The sequence below is a fragment of the Chiloscyllium plagiosum genome, unplaced genomic scaffold (genome assembly GCF_037043375.1).
Source record: "Chiloscyllium plagiosum isolate Xiang-an unplaced genomic scaffold, Cpla_swu_hap1 HiC_scaffold_1, whole genome shotgun sequence".
Taxonomy (NCBI): Eukaryota; Metazoa; Chordata; class Chondrichthyes; order Orectolobiformes; family Hemiscylliidae; genus Chiloscyllium; species Chiloscyllium plagiosum.
In genome coordinates, this window is record NW_028270139.1 from 127,381,030 (window position 1) to 127,399,084 (window position 18,055).

An 18,055-nucleotide genomic window follows, 5' to 3' on the forward strand; every position below is an offset into this window, starting at 1 on the left:
ACATCTACTGTGTACTTCAGAGTTGTAGAGCAATGTTTCACAAACTTTTTCCAACTGTGACCCCATTTCAAGGCTTGAAAATATACCACTGACAGACCAATAATCTACAGTGCTATGGCCTGTTATGTATTTTGTTATTGTACACCAGTTGCTAAAGGCAGGCATTACTGTGCAGCAACTGTAAAGAAGGTAAATAGTATATTGGCCTTCATAGCAACAGGATTTGAGTACCAGAACAAGAATGTCTTTCTGCATTTATATTTGGAATATTGTTGCCCTTTTAGCCTCTGAGGAAGGATGGTCTTGCTGGAGAGGGAGTGCAGTAAAGGATTACCAGACTGATTCCTGGGATGTTGGGACTGACAAATGAAGAACAGTTGAATCAGTTAGGATTATATTTTTTAGAATTCAGAAGAAACTCATAGAAGTTTCAAACTCATGGAACTCAAATTCTCACAGCAATCTCTGAAAGGTTAACAGGATTAGGTAAGGTAGTTGCAGGGTGTCTCCAATGGCTGGAGAGTTCAGAACCAGGGTTCTCAGTCTGAGGGTATGGGATAAACAATTTAGGACTATGATGTGGAGAAGTGTCTTCACTCAGAGAGTAGTGAGACTGTGGAATTAGCTATCATAGAAAGTAGTCAAGGCCAAAACAGTTGAAGAACTGCATGATTTCAAGAAGGACTCAGGATTAATGGGATCAAAGGATTTAGGGGTAAAGCAGGAACAGGTTATGGAGTTGAATATTTAGCCATGATCATAATGAATAGCAGAGCAGGCTGAATGACCTACCCGTGCCCCAGTTTTCTGTGTCTCTATTTTCTGATTTCACTTTGGAGTTCTAGCACATGCAGCTTTTTTCCCTTTTCATTTTGCATGGCAATATAAAATTTGAGATTTAAATAGACTAATTTGCATGTCTTGCAAATACATCAACATGCTTACTGGGATCTAAAATTGTTTCTCCTGCAGAGGACAAGCTCCCTGAATTTCAACTAGTTAACTTCAGGCAGGAAGTACTGATACTGAAGTGTTGGAAAACCAGGCAAAAGCCTGGTAAAGTAAATAGAATTGTGGAGAATAAAAATCTACAAAATAGGAAAGCTATAAGTGCACTGAAAACAAAAAAAAAGCAAACCCAAAACTGCCACACAAATTCATTTTCCAGGAATGTGACTTACTTTCACTCAATTGAATCTGGACATGGTGCAGTTACAGATAGCCTGACTCTGCTGAATGCTGTACATTTGCATCGAGAAAGCTAAATGCAAGTTAAGACTCGTCAAAACTTAGAGTTCCTTGACTGGTATTCAAACCATGAAAAACTGTTTTGAAAATAAATTGTACAGTTTTCTCTTACTTCAGATAGATCATCACTCCAGGCTGCTTTGGATGTGAAATTGATGACAGAGACAACAAAAAAAAATCACACAGCCGAAAATGAATCCTGTTTAAAGGAGTGAAAGCATTTCTGATTTCGCAGATCCTGATCAACTATTCACTGAACCACTGAAGTGTAAATGTTGGATTTATGGAAACAACATTTAACCAGACAAGTTCAATTTTAACCACCCAACTAAGCACCAGTACAAAAACATACCAGATATCTGATCAGTAGCATCAACATATTGAAGGATAGTTAAGACAAGGACTTACTGATTGTGCCCAGGAAATGCTAGCTTTTCTCCTGTAGCTCTGGAGGTAAGAGAAATGTCAGTGAGAGCTCCACCGCCGACTGTGCAGTGAATAGTATCTGCCTTTGCACAGAGTGGAGGTGTGGTTTCCAGCAGCAATTTGAGAAACTCACCTCGGGCCAATTTTTTTTGTGTGCGTGCATTTATACATGGGCACACATTACCTGTTTGAAGAGAGCCAGGTCTCACATTATCAATTCGAGGAGGTATTTAGAAATATGGCCTGTCCTACGCACACCCCCCCTCCCCCAATTCAAAATTATATTGTGAAATCAGTTGGATTATACATTTACAGGTTTTACCATTTGGACCATGATAAAACAAAAATAAGACTTTTGATACAAACCTGGAGATTGCACATGGCATTGCTTGGGAGAAGGAATGACTTATTTATATGTTACTTTATTTGTTTGGAATTATTTACTGGACTACTAACAGTTAGATTATAACAATAGGATATACTTCATGGGGGCAGTGAGAGGGCCATTAGACTATAAGATATAGGAATAGAGTTAGGCCATTCGGCCATTAAGTCTGCTCTACCATTCTATCGCAGTTGATATGCTGATATGTCCCAAAATTATCTCTCTCAACTTCTTCTATCCCCATCTTACCAGCTCCTGACCTGCAACTACAGTCGTGGTACCCACTGTCATCTCCGTTAATACCTATCTCTCTCTGTCCAAGAGGTAAACAGCCCCAATAGGGCAGAGAGAGTCAAGATGTGTTGCCTAACATTGAGCTCCTCATCCCTAAAGTGGGTAGCATCCTGATTCTGACAGGCCGGAGGGGCTAACTGACCCCTGTGTCCAAGCCACAATGTTGACGATCCGGATGAAGGAACTGAGGGCATTGTTGCTCAGTTTGCAGATGACACAAAATTAGGTGGAGAGACAGGTAGTGTTGAGGAAGTGGGGAGGCTGCAGAAGGACTAGGACAGGCTAGGAGAGTTGACAAAAAATGGCATATGGAGTACAATGTGGGAAGGCATGAGGTTATGTACTTTGTTAGGAAGAATAGGTATAGAATATTATCTAAATGGGGAAAGGCTTCAGAATTCTGAAGCACAAAGGGCCTTGGGAATCGCAGTTCAGGATTCTCTTAAGGTTAATATGCAGGTTCAGTTGGCAGTTGGGAAGGCAAACGTAATGTTATCAGTCATTTTAAGAGAGCTAGAATACAAAAACAGGGATGTGCTGCTGAGGCTATATAAGGATCAGGATAAGATCAGGCACCAACATTTCTGGTCTTGCTCCATGGCCACTGGTGCACAGACTTCATGGCCATTGACATTAGGAACTGACATGGCCATCCTCGAAGAGTCCTCACTGTATATCACTAATCCACTTACAGCATGCTTCTGTATTTCAATGATGGGCTGCGCCAGCAACTGTCATTGTGATGCTACAGCAATGACACTACTGTCATGGTACTGGAAGCTCCTGCCTTGCCTTGCCATTTTCACATTTTGTCCCCTCAGCCAGAGATACCAGGCTCACAGGGCTGCTGTACTGTTGTGCCATTTAGCACAGGTACACAGCCAGGAAGATTGTCATGGATGACTGGTGATCACATTCATCAAAGGAGGTAGCCTTTTGTTCCAGAAGCGTGCTGTAAGTGGATTAGCGATATACATTGAGGACTCTTCGAGGATGGCACATGTCAGTTACTAATGTCAATGGCCATGAAGTTTATGCACCAGTGCCCATGGAGTGTGCCCTCAAATGTTGGTGCCTGGTCTTTTGGGGCCAGGGTGGTAACAGGCTCTGACTTCCATGTTGAGAATTCTCAACATTTCGCTTGTTCAGCGCATTTCTTATTCCCATAAGATGGGAAGTTGAATATTAGTGAAACATCATTAATCAGGCTTTTAACAATCTACAAACACCCTTAATTGGCAACTCACTGCATCACTCACAAATGTATAAAAGATGTAGTGAGTTTCTCCCAACATCAAGTTAGGCTTCACTGCATTTCTTACACAATTCTGCCACGGGTCCTGCCATAACCTATGTCATTCAGATCTCCATAAGATTCCTCCTGTGGTCTTTGTCTTATATACCAATCTTAGGTGAACGTTTCTCAGTATTTCCACAGCTTTATAAATTGTCTGTGAACCGAAACTGACAGTAATTCTGTAGTCCATAATGGTGAAAACAACATATGAAATTAAAGAAAGCAAAACTTAAGTGTACTTTTTTTTCCCCAAGGCTAAAAGCAAACTGAGATATTAAGCTCCTGCAGAAAAGTGGGGCCTTAAATCAGTGCTATTTTCCTTCTGCAGCTGTAGCTGAAATTTTAGTTTTGGCTTTGTTTCTGGACAAATGCTTAATGAATTTTCCTGTTATTTATGATAAACATTAAAATAGCCACCTGAGGAATACCAGAAGAAGCTCTTCTAAAATTGTCAATGGAATATTTTCACATAGAGCACATAGTTAACAAGATCAATAGCAATAGATCTAAAACACTGCAATTCTAGCACAAAATTATATGAATTCATTTCAAATCTATTTACCTGCCAAGTATTGTTTATTCTTTAATTGCTCAACATAATTCATCCTATTATAATGCACAGTGCACTTTTAAAAAATATATTTTCAAACACTATTTTCCTAATCTGCTCCTAAATTCTCCAAAGGCATCTCTCAGTAGAAATGTTTCCCTGGATGGCATTTCACTGACTGAACACTTAAGGGGTAAACAAATTAGATTATTCAAATTAAGGATTATGCACTCCAGTGTTGGGCATAGTATTAAAATCTCAACAGCAGATCAGCATAGCTCAGAAAGTAAAATTTGTAAGCAAAGCAGGAAATGGTTGCAAAATCAATGCTGTCAAACTGCAAAGTTCTCATTCTCCTTTAAGAAACCTGAGGAATTCAAGGCAGCTGTTGTACTCTTTACCTTCTTTCTTTTTACTGCGTATCCCTCATCATTTCACACTGTATTATATTGATGCCTTTAATGCTTTAATATTTGATATCATAGCTCCTACTGCCTTTCACTTTGCCATTAAACCATCTCCTATTTTCCACTTAAAAACTTACAGAGAACAAATAAACAGTACGGTACAGGAACAGGCCCTTCAGTCCATATGATGCCTTTTCTAAACTAAAAACATGTTTCTTCCATGCAGTCTGTATTCCTCTATTCCCTGCCTTTATATGTGTCTGTCAAGATGCCTTTTAAATGTTGCTGTTGTATCTGCTTCCACCACCTCTATTATTCTATTTATTTGCCTATATGAGGGCTTCTACCCTCTCAAATGTACTGTTCCTCTACCATTTCATTTGTAATAACTTGTATCCCTGACATGGAGTTCGCACACTTCAAACATTTACCTAGGTTTTCCTGCAGACCTAAACCATTGTAAAGAGGGACTTTATTCCCAGGAAGACACTGCATACATGGGACTTGATTCCCAGGAAGACACTGCATACATGATTTCATCATTTCCTAATTCACATGGACCTTTCTGCTGCATGTTCCTCACTGGAACATAATTAAGAAAGCTCCATCCTATCAATGCTGATCATAACCTCTGCCCCCATTTTGTTTTATCTTATTGTTTCCTGTTTCATTTTCAGCAGTGTTTGCTGACACGTGTACTCATGCATGTGCACAATTCCATACCTCAGATTACAACAGAATCTTGACCAGATGGGCCAATGGGCTGAGAAATGGCAGATGGAGTTTAATTCAGATAATTGTGAGGTGCTGCATTTTGGGAAAGCAAATCTTAGCAGAACCTCTATATTTAATGGTAAGGTCCTAGGGAGTATTGCTGAACAAAGAGACCTTGGAGTGCAGGTTCATAGCTCCTTGAAAGTGGAGTTGCAGGTAGATAGAATAGTGAAGAAGGCATTTGGTATGCTTTCTTTTATTGGTCAGAGTATTGAGTACAGGAGTTGGGAGGTCATGTTGCAGCTGTACAGGACATTGATTAGGCCACTGTTGGAATATTGCGTGCAATTCTGGTTTCCTTCCAATCGGAAAGATGTTGTGAAACTTGAATGGGTTCAGAAAAGATTTACAAGTATGTTGCCAGGGTTGGAGGATTTGAGCTGTAGGGAGAGGCTGAACAGGCTGGGGCTGTTTTCCCTGGAGTGTTGGAGGCTGAGGGAAGACCGTACAGAGGTTTACAAAATTATGAGGGACATGGATAGGATAAATAGATAAAGTCTTTTCCCTCGGGTGGGGGTCTCCAGAACTAGAGGGCACAGGTTTAGGGTGAGAGGGGAAAGATATAAAAGATGCTAAGGGGCAACATTTTCACGCAGAGGGTGGTACGTATATGGAATAAGCTGGCAGAGGAAGTGGTGGAGGCTGGTACAATTGCATCATTTAAGAGGCATTTGGATGGGTATATGAATAGGAAGGGTTTGGAGGGATATGGGCGGGGTGCTGGCAGGTGGGACTAGATTGGGTTAGGATAACGTGTTGGCATGGACAGGTTGGACCGAAGGGTCTGTTTCCATGCTATACATCTCTATGGCTCTATGACTCTAATTGTAGGCACTATGATGTAATTTTTTTTTCAGCTATCTTCACACTTATATTCAGATCACTAACCGCTGCATGATCTCTAATGGTTTTACACTTATTCTCTCAGAGAAGGTTTTTGAAATGGCACACTTTAAGATTGAGGGGATGGGGTCAATAAACTGTGGAGCTAGAAAAAGCACAGCAGGTCAAGCAACATCAGAGGAGCACCGGAGCCGACATTTCAGATCAGGACCATTCATCAGGACTAGGGAGTGGGAAGGGGGCTGAGAAATAAATAGAGGGAATGGGATGGGGCTGAGGGCAAGGTAGGTGGGGTGGCGATAGGTGGATGCAGGTAGGAGGTGATTGTGATTGGTCAGTGAGAAGGATGGAGCAGATAGGTGGGAAGGAAGATAGACAGGTAGGGTCAGGTTAAGGGATGTGGTGGAGAGGGTGGGCTGGATCTAGGATGAGGTGGGGGTGGGGGTTTTTGAAAGCCAGTGAATTCTATGTTAAGGCCCTATAGTGGATGATGTGTTCTTCCTCCAGTCTGCATGTGGCCTTATTTTGATAGCGGAGGAGACCCAGGATGGACATGTCATCGGGGGAGTGAGAGGGGGAGTTGAAATGGCTCGCATCTGGGAGGTGGGGTTGTTTGAACCGTACGGACCATAGATGTTCCCTGAACCAGCCCCCACATCTGCGCTCATTCTCTCCAATGTAGATGTGACCACATCGGAAATAACGGATGCAATAAATCAGGTTAGAGGAAATGCAGGCAAATCTCTGCCAAACTTGGAATGATTCTTTGGAGAATTGGACAAAGGAGAGAGAGGAGATGTGAGGGCAGGTGTTGCACCTCCTGTGGCCACATAGGAAAGTTCTGGGTGTGAAGGAGGGGTTGGGTGGGGAGTGTGGATTTCACAAGAGCGTTACGGAGGGAACAGTCCCCATGGAAAGCAGATAGGGGTAGGATGGAAGTATCATTTTTATGGTAGAGTCAGGTGCAGGTGGCGGAAATGGCAGAGGGTAATGCACTGGATTTGGAGATGAGTGGGGTGGAATGTGACAACCGGGGACTCTGTCCTTATTTTTGTTTGGGGGGGTGATTTGAGGGCAGAGGAGTGGAAAGGGAAGGAGATGCAGGCGATGGCATTATTAATCACAGGGTAGGGGAAATTACGGTCCTTGAAGTAGGAGAACATCTGGGATTTCCTGGAGTGGAATTACTCAAGCTGGGAGCCGATATAATGGAGCCAGAGGGATTGGGAGTAAGGGACATTTTTGCAGGAGGAGGGTGGGAGGAGGTGTAGTCGAGATAGCTGTGGGAGTCAGTGGGTTTGCAATAGATGTCGTTGCTGAGTCGGTTGCCGGAGATTGAGACAGGGAGGTCCAGGAAGGGGAGGAAGGTGTCAGAGATGGTCCAGGTGAATTTGAGGGCAGGGTGGAAGGTCTAAATGAAGTTGATGAACTGTTCAAGTTCCTCATGAGAGTACAAGGCAGCACCAATACAGTCATCAATGTAGCAGAGGAAAAAAAGTGGGGGATGGTGCTGGTGTCGCTGTGGAACAGAGACTGTTTCACGTATCCTATGAAGAGTCAGGCATAGCTGGGAACCATGTGGGTACCCATAGCCACCCCGCTGGCTTGTAGGAAGGGAGGATTGAAAGGAGAAGTTGTTTAGGGTGAGGATCAGTTCCACCAATCGAATAAGAGTGTCATTGGAGGGGTACTGGGTGGGTTGGTGGGAAATGCAGAAATGGAGGGACTTTAGGCTCTCCTTGCAGGGAATACAGTGTAGAGGGACTGAATATCCATGGTGAAGATGAGGTGTTAGGGGCTGGGGAATTGAAAGTCATGGAAAAGGTGAAAGGCATGAGTGATGTCCCAAATGTAGATGGGGAGTTCCTGGACCAAAGGGGACAGGCCAGAATCAAGATAAGAGATGAGTTCAGTGGGGGAGGAGCAGGCAGAAACTATCCGTCAAATGGAGCAGTCGGGTTTATGCATTTTGAGTAAGAGATAGAAACGAGTGATGCGGGGTTGGGGAACTATGAGGTTGGAGGCTGTGGATGGGAGATCTCCCAAGGTGATATTGTTGTCAACGGTCTTGGAGATGATGGTTTGATGATGGGAGGAGAGGTCATGGTCAAGGGGGTGGTAGGAGGAGGTGTCAGAGAGTTGGCTTGTGGCCTCAGCAAAGTAGGGATCGGTGCACCAAACCACCTCCATGGCTTCCTTGTCACCTGGTTTAACGGTGAGGTTGGGGTTCGAGCGGAGGGCTGTCCATTGCGAGGGGGAGAGTTTGAAAAGGGTGAGAGGAGTAGAAGGATTGAGGTAGTTGATGTTGCAATGGCAGTTGGAGATGAATAGATCAAGGCTGGGTAGGAGATCAGACAGGGTGTCCAGGAGGATAGAGTTTGTTGGAAGCGAGAGAATGGATCTTTGGAGGGTGGGTGGGCGACATGTTTAAAGAAGTAGGCACAGAGGCGACAGAAAAGAGTTTGGCATCTTGATGTGTGTGAAATTCATTGACATGTGGGCGTAGTGGAATGAAGGTGAGTCTTTTGCTGAGGAGTGACCGTTCAGCATCAGTGAGGGGGAGGTCTTGCCCCCACACCTTTCCCCTCACCTCCATCCAAGGCCCCAAAGAATCTTTCCAAATCAGGCAGAGATTCACCTGGATTTCCTCTCACCTGATGTATTGCATCTGTTGCTCCTGATGTGGTCTCCTCTCCATTGGAGAGACAAAGCACAAACCCAGGGACCAGTTCAGGGGATATCTATGGTCCTTATGCTCCAATCAACACCAGCTTCCACTTGCCAGGTATTTCACCACACCCTCCCATTCCCCCGATGACATGTCCATTCCAGGCCTCCTCCACCGTCAAAATAAGGCCATATGCAAACTGGAGGAAGAACTCTTCCACCTTGGGAGCTTACAACCATATGGCATTAACATAGAATTCACCAGCTTCCAAATCTCCCCAATACCCGCCACATCCAGGTCCAGCCCTCTCTCTCCGCCCCACCCCTCTGACCTGACCTAACCTGTCTATCTTCCTGTCCGCACCACCCTTCCCACTAACCAATCATTATCATATCCTACCTGCATCCACCTATCACCATCCCACCCACCTTTCTCCCAGCCCCATACCCTTCCCCCTATTTATTTCTTAGTCCCCTTCCCCCTCCCCAGTCCTGATGAAAGGTCCCGACCTGAAATGTCGACTCCCCTGCTCCTCTGATGCTCTTTGACCTGCTGTGCTTTTCTAGCTCCCCATTTTATCGACTCTGACTTTCCAGCATCTGCAGTCCTCACTATCTCCACATTTTAACATGGCACAAGCTATTGACCGATCTGAATGTTGAAAGCTATTTGTATCAAACTCAAAGATTCAAATTTTGAGGGGGCACGAAATCAGTGGAATCAACACGAATATTAAATCTCCAACCTGAATTAATCTGCCCATGGCCAGTTTTACCAACAGGGGAGTGGAGTAATCAATGTGCTCCCAGAAGGGGGATTAATCATTTAGATATTTTTATAAAATTGTGTGTCTCTCAAATATTTTGCATCTTTCTGGAGCCTTTCATCACTCCAGAATATCCCAAATCACTTACCGGCCAATGGGCTGAATTCTGCTATGCTTTGGCCAAGTGACAGCTATGATAAGTTTCTCTCTGTGAAGCCTTGTGAGTTTTCTTGCTGTATCTTCCCAAAGCCACCTTATTAATGGCCTAGCCTATCCTTTGGCACTCATCACCTCCAATTCTCCCCATATCCTGTCACTTGCCTCAGCAGCAACAACTCATCACTGCTGGGGTATCCCAGAATGGACTGGAATCCCTGAGACTGGAGCCATCTTTAAAATCCTGTTGTGCACCCAGCCAAGTACTGTCAGTTCCGAACTGCCCTTGGTTTCTGACATTTGCCTCTGATGTGACCCCTCAGTTTATGAAAAGAGAGCTCTAGGTCCTGGAGGACAGGAGTGACATGGAACAGAGTTGGCCCTTCCCTCAGTAAAGCCAGAGGAGTCCACCGCACCACACCATACCAGCCGACTCTGAGATTGCCACCCACTTCAGTTTGGACCCAGCTATCTAGAGAATTGAACATGGTATATGGTGAAGGTTAATGACTTTCTCAACTCAGCCAAAGTAAGTGGCACCATCTTCTCTCTCTGATATCTTACACTCAATCTATCTCTGCTACCGCACTCACCTCCCACAAGGTCTATGGCCTATCACTCTCGTTATTTCCTGCATCATCTACCTTTACTCACCCCACACTACTAACACAGCATGCCCTCTGTGCTGCCTACTCACTCAATTGGGAGACCTTCCATCTTAACCCAACTTGCACCTATAATAACAACTGTCCCAACCACAGTTTATCTCCCTTAAAAACTACCTCCCTTAGTCCTGGAGGAAAACAGCCCACAATGGGGCCAAAGGCTGAAGGCAGCTGATGGGCTGCTTGACATTTGGCTCCTCATGCCTTATAAGGAGTGAATCCTGATCCTGAGAGCCCGAGCAGCTGACTGACTGTGTCCAAGCCCCACTAGTATTGGAAGCTGTCCTTGACTTACCATGCCAGGATCACCAAACTGAAGGCCATCTGCCATCTCTTTGACTGAGGACTGCTGACAAACAAACCAAGCTTCCTAGTTTTAAGTCTGTACTGAACAGTACAGCAATACATCAGTACTGTGAGTCTGGTTTATCTGGCTGAGGGAACAAACAGCAGAAAGGCGAGATAGGAAGGCTGACAGTATCTAAGTAGGCTGAAAGGGAGTAATTAATAAGAGAGCATGGAAGAGTCCTGCTATGCAGCTTGGTCCAGTCTGTGTTCTTGAGCACAAAGTATCCTACAGCAGCATTGCAATGAGGTGTAGCACCGAAGTACAGAAATGGACTGGATGTGGATTTGGGGGTGTGTGATGAGCAGTCTTAGAGGCTTGCACATGTCATTTACTAATGTCCAAGGATATGGGGTGCATGTCAAGAATGTGGTGCTGGAAAAGCACAGCAGGTCAGGCAGCATCCGAGGAGCAGGAGAATCGCTGTTTCGGGCACATGCCCTTCATCAGAAATGCTTTTCTAGCACCACACTCGCAACTCTGATCTCCAGCATCTGCAGTCCTCACTTTCTCCAATGGGGTCATGTGTCCATTGAACATTCGCTGAGAGGTTGGCATCTGGTGTACAACATGGAGGTTCTTTGGAGCGAGTCACCAGGTACTTGCTCTGACTTCTAGAAAATGATTGACATCTGTTTGCTCGCTGGCAGGATAGAAAGCTGCTTCATCATGAGGCTCAATGTGCAGTTACTATGATGGTTATCAATCAATAATCCCCCTCAATAGGCAATGAGTTGCTACTAGTGAGAATGTTGTCTCGATATCCAAAAGTTAGTTAAAAACATATAATAAGTTGCTCCTGGCATCATGACAGGTTTTAAGGTGGTATGACTAAACAATCTGTCCCTCAATCAACATCACAAAAATAAATATTGGCCAGGAAATTAAGGAGAACTCCCCTGCCATTCTTTGACACATTGTCACAGGGTCTTTTACCTGCCACCATTCAGCAAAATAGACCCTGGATTAATGTCCTATTCAACAGCTTCAACAATGCAGCACCACCTCAGTCTTGCACTGCAGTGCTAACCAAGACATATGTTCTCAAGTCTTGGAGCAATGTTTGAGCCTACATGTTTCTAACTGAGAAGATTGAGTACTGCTGACTCAGCCACAGTGCTCACTATTTTCAGATTTTATCTCCATTTTGTTTTTCCTGCCAGATAAAGGAGGGATGAAGAGATAAATGCATTTTTACCATCCCTGTCAAACTCTAGCAATGTTTTTCTGTTCCTGAAACACTACTTTCTTTCCCATGATGAGACCCCCATAATTGGTCATACATCCCACATTAGACAACCTTCCTGTCACATGGTAAATGCCAAAATACTATGTTACTTTGGAAAATCCAACACAACCAGAATTCCATTGCCAACCATGAAATCTCAGCCCAATATTGAGACAATTGCTTGAAGTCAATGATGTCCTTCATCAGAACTGGAAGATGTTTGAGATCTTTGTTTATTACTTATTCTTGGCATCTGAGCTTCATTAGCAAGGACGGTGGAGATTGTACCTTATAAATGGTGTACTGGCTTTTGGGGGAGAGTCAGGAAGAAAAATAATCACCATTGATGTTCCAGCCTCCGACCTGCTCTTGGTAGCCACTGTATTTACTTGGGTAACCCAGCATGGGTTTTGGTCAATGGTAACCCCTCGTATGTTGATTGTGGGGATTCAGTGGGTAGTGACGCCATTGAATGTAAAGAAGCAATGGTTAGATTCTCTCTCGTTGGAAACATTCATTGTCTGGCATTTGTGTGATACAAATATTACTAACCACTTATCAGACCAAGCCTGGATATAATCTTGTTGCATCAGTAACTGAGGCATTGCAAATGGTGCTGAATATTGCACAATTATCAATGAGTCAACCTTGCACCATAATTTCAATGGAAGTTTTTTCTGGGTCTTATCAATCACCTAGTTTCTTTTAGGTAAAGCTTTGATCAAACCTAAGTCCTGACATCTACTTTATGGTTGTGTTACTTGCCCCTTATTAATTGATGAATATTTAATTGCTGCAAGTGAATATAATGGAACGAAATGAGGCAATTAAAGTGACAAAAGTTGCTGTTCATTGAATTATACTGCACTTGTGTGCTTCATAAAATTATCTGCAAGTTACATGCCCTGCAGAGACCTTTCAGATCCTGTACTCTGGAAGTGATAAGTAACTGATAACTGGATAATTCCTCATTTGACTAATATAATTCAGGGTCTCTGTAGCTTTATATGCCCAGAAGGTTCAAATTATTTTTTCATCGAGTTTTATGAATCATTTTAAACACAGGCAACAGAGGGGAGCAGCTTGGACTCTGAATACCAGTGATGACTCAGATTAAACATGTCAGAAGAAATTTTCTTGCTGGGAATGTTTTTTTTTGTCCTTGTTTGTCAAGTTATCATGTTGTGAGATGAACAGTGAGTAACCATACCAACCTTTCCCCACTGACTCCACGTCAAAGAAGTGAAGTTGGCTGTGGAAATCTGAGCAGTTTGTGCAATTAATGGGCAGGTTTTGTCACCCTCATTGCAAACCTGTATTTGTATGGTATTTCAACTGCAAATAAACTTTGCCAAATAGTTTCACAAAATACACCAGAGAGTGGAGAAAGTGTGCATAAATGAGATGACCATAGGGATGCTCAGAGCAGACTCATTTGAAATGCTGTGTAAAGAAGCAGAAACATCACAAGTGGGAGTGTGTGGGTTCAGGATGGTTGAAAACATCAAGATTGAAGTTGGAGCAAAGAAATGAGATTCAAAATAACAAAACATAGATATATAAAGCTGGAGGACGTTGTACAGAATGCAGAGATACATTCACTTGACGACAAGGATTTGAACTCTAAAATTGGGGATTCTAAAAGAAGGGGCACTATCTAAAAATTAGGGCCAGACCATTGAGGAGAGATGTTAGTAAGTACATCTCTTCCACAAAAGGCAATAGACACTGGATCAGTTGTTAATTTTAAATGTGAAATAGATAATTTTTTGTTAAGCAAAGGTATTAAGGGATATGGGCCAAAGGCGTGGAGTTAGGTCACAGATCAGCCATGATCTCATTGAATCATACAACAGACTCAAGAGGCTAAATGGCTTCCTGCTGTTCCTAAGTTTATATATATGGTCTCTGTCCTTGGGCTCCAGCAAGTTTACTCACACAATTCTCTGCTGCTCACCTCATAATGTATGCATCAAGCCCTTACAGTGCTTTTCTCTCACTAATCAGCAGCATACGTACTCAGTGCTGTGGAACATTCTGGGACTCTTGCTGCCACAATCAATCATTGCAAGCCAGGAGCTGCTATTCATTATGTGCTGCTGCCCAATTCCAAAGGACATGGCTCAGAGAGGGGGGTTGGTAATCCACTTCACCTACAGGGATCAGGAAGTTCTGTTGGATGACATAGTGAAGAAAAGTGTCATCCTCTTTCCTTACAGCGAGCCACAATACCAGAATCTGCCAGTCTGGTCTGACATTGTCACCTGGATCAGTGTGGTGTCAACAGTCCAGGTGAATACCCAGTTGTGCAACAAGAAGATTAATGAACTTCTTCTCTCCCATTAGAGTAAGTGCCATCATCTTCTCTCTGCTACCTCATGCTCTCTGTAACTCTGCTACTGTACCCACCTGTCAACACTGCTCAAGGCCCACCAGTCTTACTATTACAGGCAGCATGTTCTATCAACCACCCTCACATACCCCAAACACCCCCAGACTAATCACTCCTGCATGGCTTCTGCACATCCTATTTACTCACTCAGGGCTCCTCACCATCTTTCCCCAACCTGCACCAACACCAACAGCTGTGCCACCCACTTCCTTCACAACCTCTCCCTTTGGCTCATTCCAGGAGCAAACAGCCCACAATAGGGTAGAAAGAGCCAGAATAGATGGGACAGTGCCCGACACTTGTCTCCTAACCCCTTATGAGTAGAGGACCTTTACCTTAGCTGGAAATGACCGTGACCGCTGATGAGATGATACAGATATCTCCATATCCTGACAACCAAGTGGGATTCATTGTGAGTGTTGAGCTGCCCCTTGCATTACAACCACTGTGAATGTAACCTTTACTCACAAGCACCAGTGGCATCTGTACAGTCGCTGTGCTGAAGTCACTTGCACCTTCATCAGTCAGAGCATTGAGTATAGAAGTTGGGAAGTTATGTTGTAGCTATACAGGATGTTGGTGAGGCCACACTAGGAGTATTGTGTTCAATTTTGGTCACCCTACTATATGAAGGATGTTATTAAACTAGGAAGAGCGCAAACAAACTTTATAAGGATGTTGCTAGGACTCAAGGATCTGAGTTATAGGGAGACATTGGACAAGCTAGGACTTTTTTCTTTAGATCGTAGGAGACTGAGGGGGCATCTTATGGAAGTGCATAAGATCATGAGAGGTATAGATAGGGTGAATACACTCAGTCTTTTTCCCAGGGTTGGGGAATCGAAGACTAGAGGGCGTCAGTTTAGGGTTAGAGGGGCAATTATAAAAGGGAACCTGAGGGGCAGCTTTATTATACAGAGGGTGATATGCATTTGGAATGAGCTGCCAATGGAAGTGGGTACATTAACAACATTTAAAAGGCATTTGAACAAATAATTGGATAGGAAAGGATTCGAAGAATATGGGCCACGAATATAGGGTTTGAGTGGTGGACACTTTAGTCAGCATGGGCCAGTTTGAGCTGAAGGGCCTGTCTGTGGGCTGTAGGACTCCATGTCTCTATGACTCAATAAGAGAGCAGCCTCTCAGGGCATCAGCTCCTCTGCTAACTCTGAGAAGAATCCACAGATCCCCGTGAGGAAGCATCAGCAAGGCTACCTCCTACACCCACCTCCTGCAGCTCAGAGACTGACATCTCCATGGGTATCTTCACTAGATTAGGGTGAGGAGCACAAGCTGGTGAACACATTGCTGCTATGTCTCAGCAGCTGGCTGAGGAAGACATGGCCCAGGCCATTGGCACTTGGAGAACTGCCAGAGACCACGTACTTGCTCAGACCCAGGCAGGAGAACACTCCATGTTGTCGGCTGTTAATTAACTCATTTCAATGCACAAACAGACATATGGGCAGCAGGCAGGTATATAAGAGACTCTCAGGAAACTGAAACAAAGGTTGAAGGAAGGTTCATCAATACTATTGATACTGTGCTGCTACCTGACTCTAAGCCTGACTCACTGGGACCTGATTCAGATTATCCCTCTCAAGTCTTTTGACACACACATACAGCAGGAAATTGTATGTGTGGCAGCAATAATGAAAACATTTCCCCCCACTCCGCAACTCCAACCTATGCATTACCAAAAAACAGACAGCATTGCATTTTGGATAATGTGTGGACAGTTTGTAGTCCGAGCTGTGAAGTCAGCAGTTCCTACAACTTGTACAGGCAATGAAATCTTGAAAGGTGATTTGCAAATGAGGTGAATCTTTACAGCTTGCCTGACATTATTTGTGTTTCACAGTTATTACTGAAATTCATCTATAATGATGAATGAGATGGTCAAGATTGCTTCTGACCAGGAATTTTAGTCAACACAGTTAGTCAACGCATGATGCCCACATACAAATCATATGATAACAGATGCCTTTAACCTGCATTATGTGAGTTCTTTTCATTGCTGCTGCCTTTTGAAGGGCCTCAAATCACACAAATTGATAAAGTCATGAGGGGGCACAGATAAGGTGAATAGCAAATGTCTTTTCCCTAGGTTGGGGGAGTTCAAAACTAGGGGACATAGGCTTAAGACTTCTTACACAGAGGGTGGTGCATATATGGAATGAACTGCCAGAGGAAGTGGTAGATGCAGGTACAGTTACAGCGTTTAAAAGACATTTGGACGGTACATGAAAACGTTTAGAAAGTTAAGGCCCAAATACAGGCAAATGGCACTAGATTGGGAAATCTGGTCGACATGGACAAGTTGGACCGAAGGTGTCAAAAGACTCTATGATTCTATAACTCCAGCCATAATCTCTGCCCAATATGGATGTGGTGGTAGCCAATTTTTATTTCAATTGTGTATTTGCAATTTGGACAAGGGTGAGAGGCAACACAGGAATCATGGCACAACTCATAGGGTTAGCTTCTCAATCTAACTGACCCCTTCCAAAAATTCATGTTCCTTTCTTCCTTGCCCTTTCTGTCAACCCCATCAGCTGTGGTCTTCCCCATGTTAGAGTTTTACAGCATGGACATCACCCTTTGTGTTAGATGCTGAATTGTGGAAAGTCATTATGATGCCTTCTATATCAGCAGGCTCTATCCGATTTGCTGGTACTAACCAGAGTCAGGTTGGCTGAATAAAGCAGCTTATCTATGATTGTGATACATCCAAAGGAAAAGCACACCAGATACAGAACCCTGATCTTTTCAGTGAGTTACAGTTAATTGATGGAATTATCAGACCGGTTAGGAGTGCTGGATTAGTCAAATATAAAGATGAGAAATTGTAGGTGAAGATTTCTGCAGCAGCGAGGTAAGATAGGGTTAAAGTGAGGTGAAGTGACTCAAAGAAAATTAAGCAACAATAGTGGCAAATTTGTGGTGGGGTTTCAAACTCAACTCAGGGTCAAAAAGGACATTGAATTTGTGATACAGCAGTTCCTTCCTCAGAACGTTGCCAGAGAGAATGATGGAATTAGGTGCTGGTGTGTAGTGTTTTGACAGGAGTCAGTCATGACAACTTCTGTCTTGCCAATGTTAATTTTAAAGAAAGCTCTTAGTCATCTGTGTTAATGTCAGATAAATATTGAGTAAGGTGGAACAATATTGGATCATTGAATCTGGTGAAGGCAAGAAATAAAATTGATAAGTTGCAGATGTAGATTGTCATGTGGAATTATAACAGAGGCCTGGCTGAAGTAAGAGCAGGACTGCGTTAAACAGAGTTTCCAAGAAAGATAGAAAAAGATAAAAGGGATGAAGGGTGGCAGAATTGGTTAAAGAGAACACTTCAATGCTGGAGATTGCTCTAACTAGGCCTAAGGAAGGGAATAATGCAAATACATTGCTCAGTACGGTCTACAGATCACCAGCCAGTGGGAAGGATGCAGTGGAAAAAAATTGCAAGGAAATTACAGAAAGATTCAAACATTATAGAAAAATTCTAATGAGAATCTTTAATAACTTGAATATAGGTTTGGATAGAGGTACTGTCAAGGGCAGAGAGTGCAAGTATCCTTAAATTCTTTTCAGGAGATTTTTCTGC

At 43.4% G+C, this 18,055-nt stretch overlaps 1 protein-coding gene across 3 annotated transcripts in view; it reads right to left on the reverse strand.

Moving 5' to 3' along the window:
• rab27b (RAB27B, member RAS oncogene family) overlaps window positions 1-18,055 on the reverse strand; it is a 136,796-nt gene that overhangs the window by 47,921 nt on the left and 70,820 nt on the right. Inside the window, exon 1 of one of the 3 annotated variants that reach the window (XM_043721577.2) lies at window positions 1,657-1,742. The exons of the other annotated variants lie outside the window; for them this stretch is intronic. The gene's annotated coding sequence lies outside the window, so the exon portion shown is untranslated. Of the gene's footprint in view, window positions 1-1,656; window positions 1,743-18,055 lie in introns of those variants that run through there. 3 annotated transcript variants of the gene reach the window in all.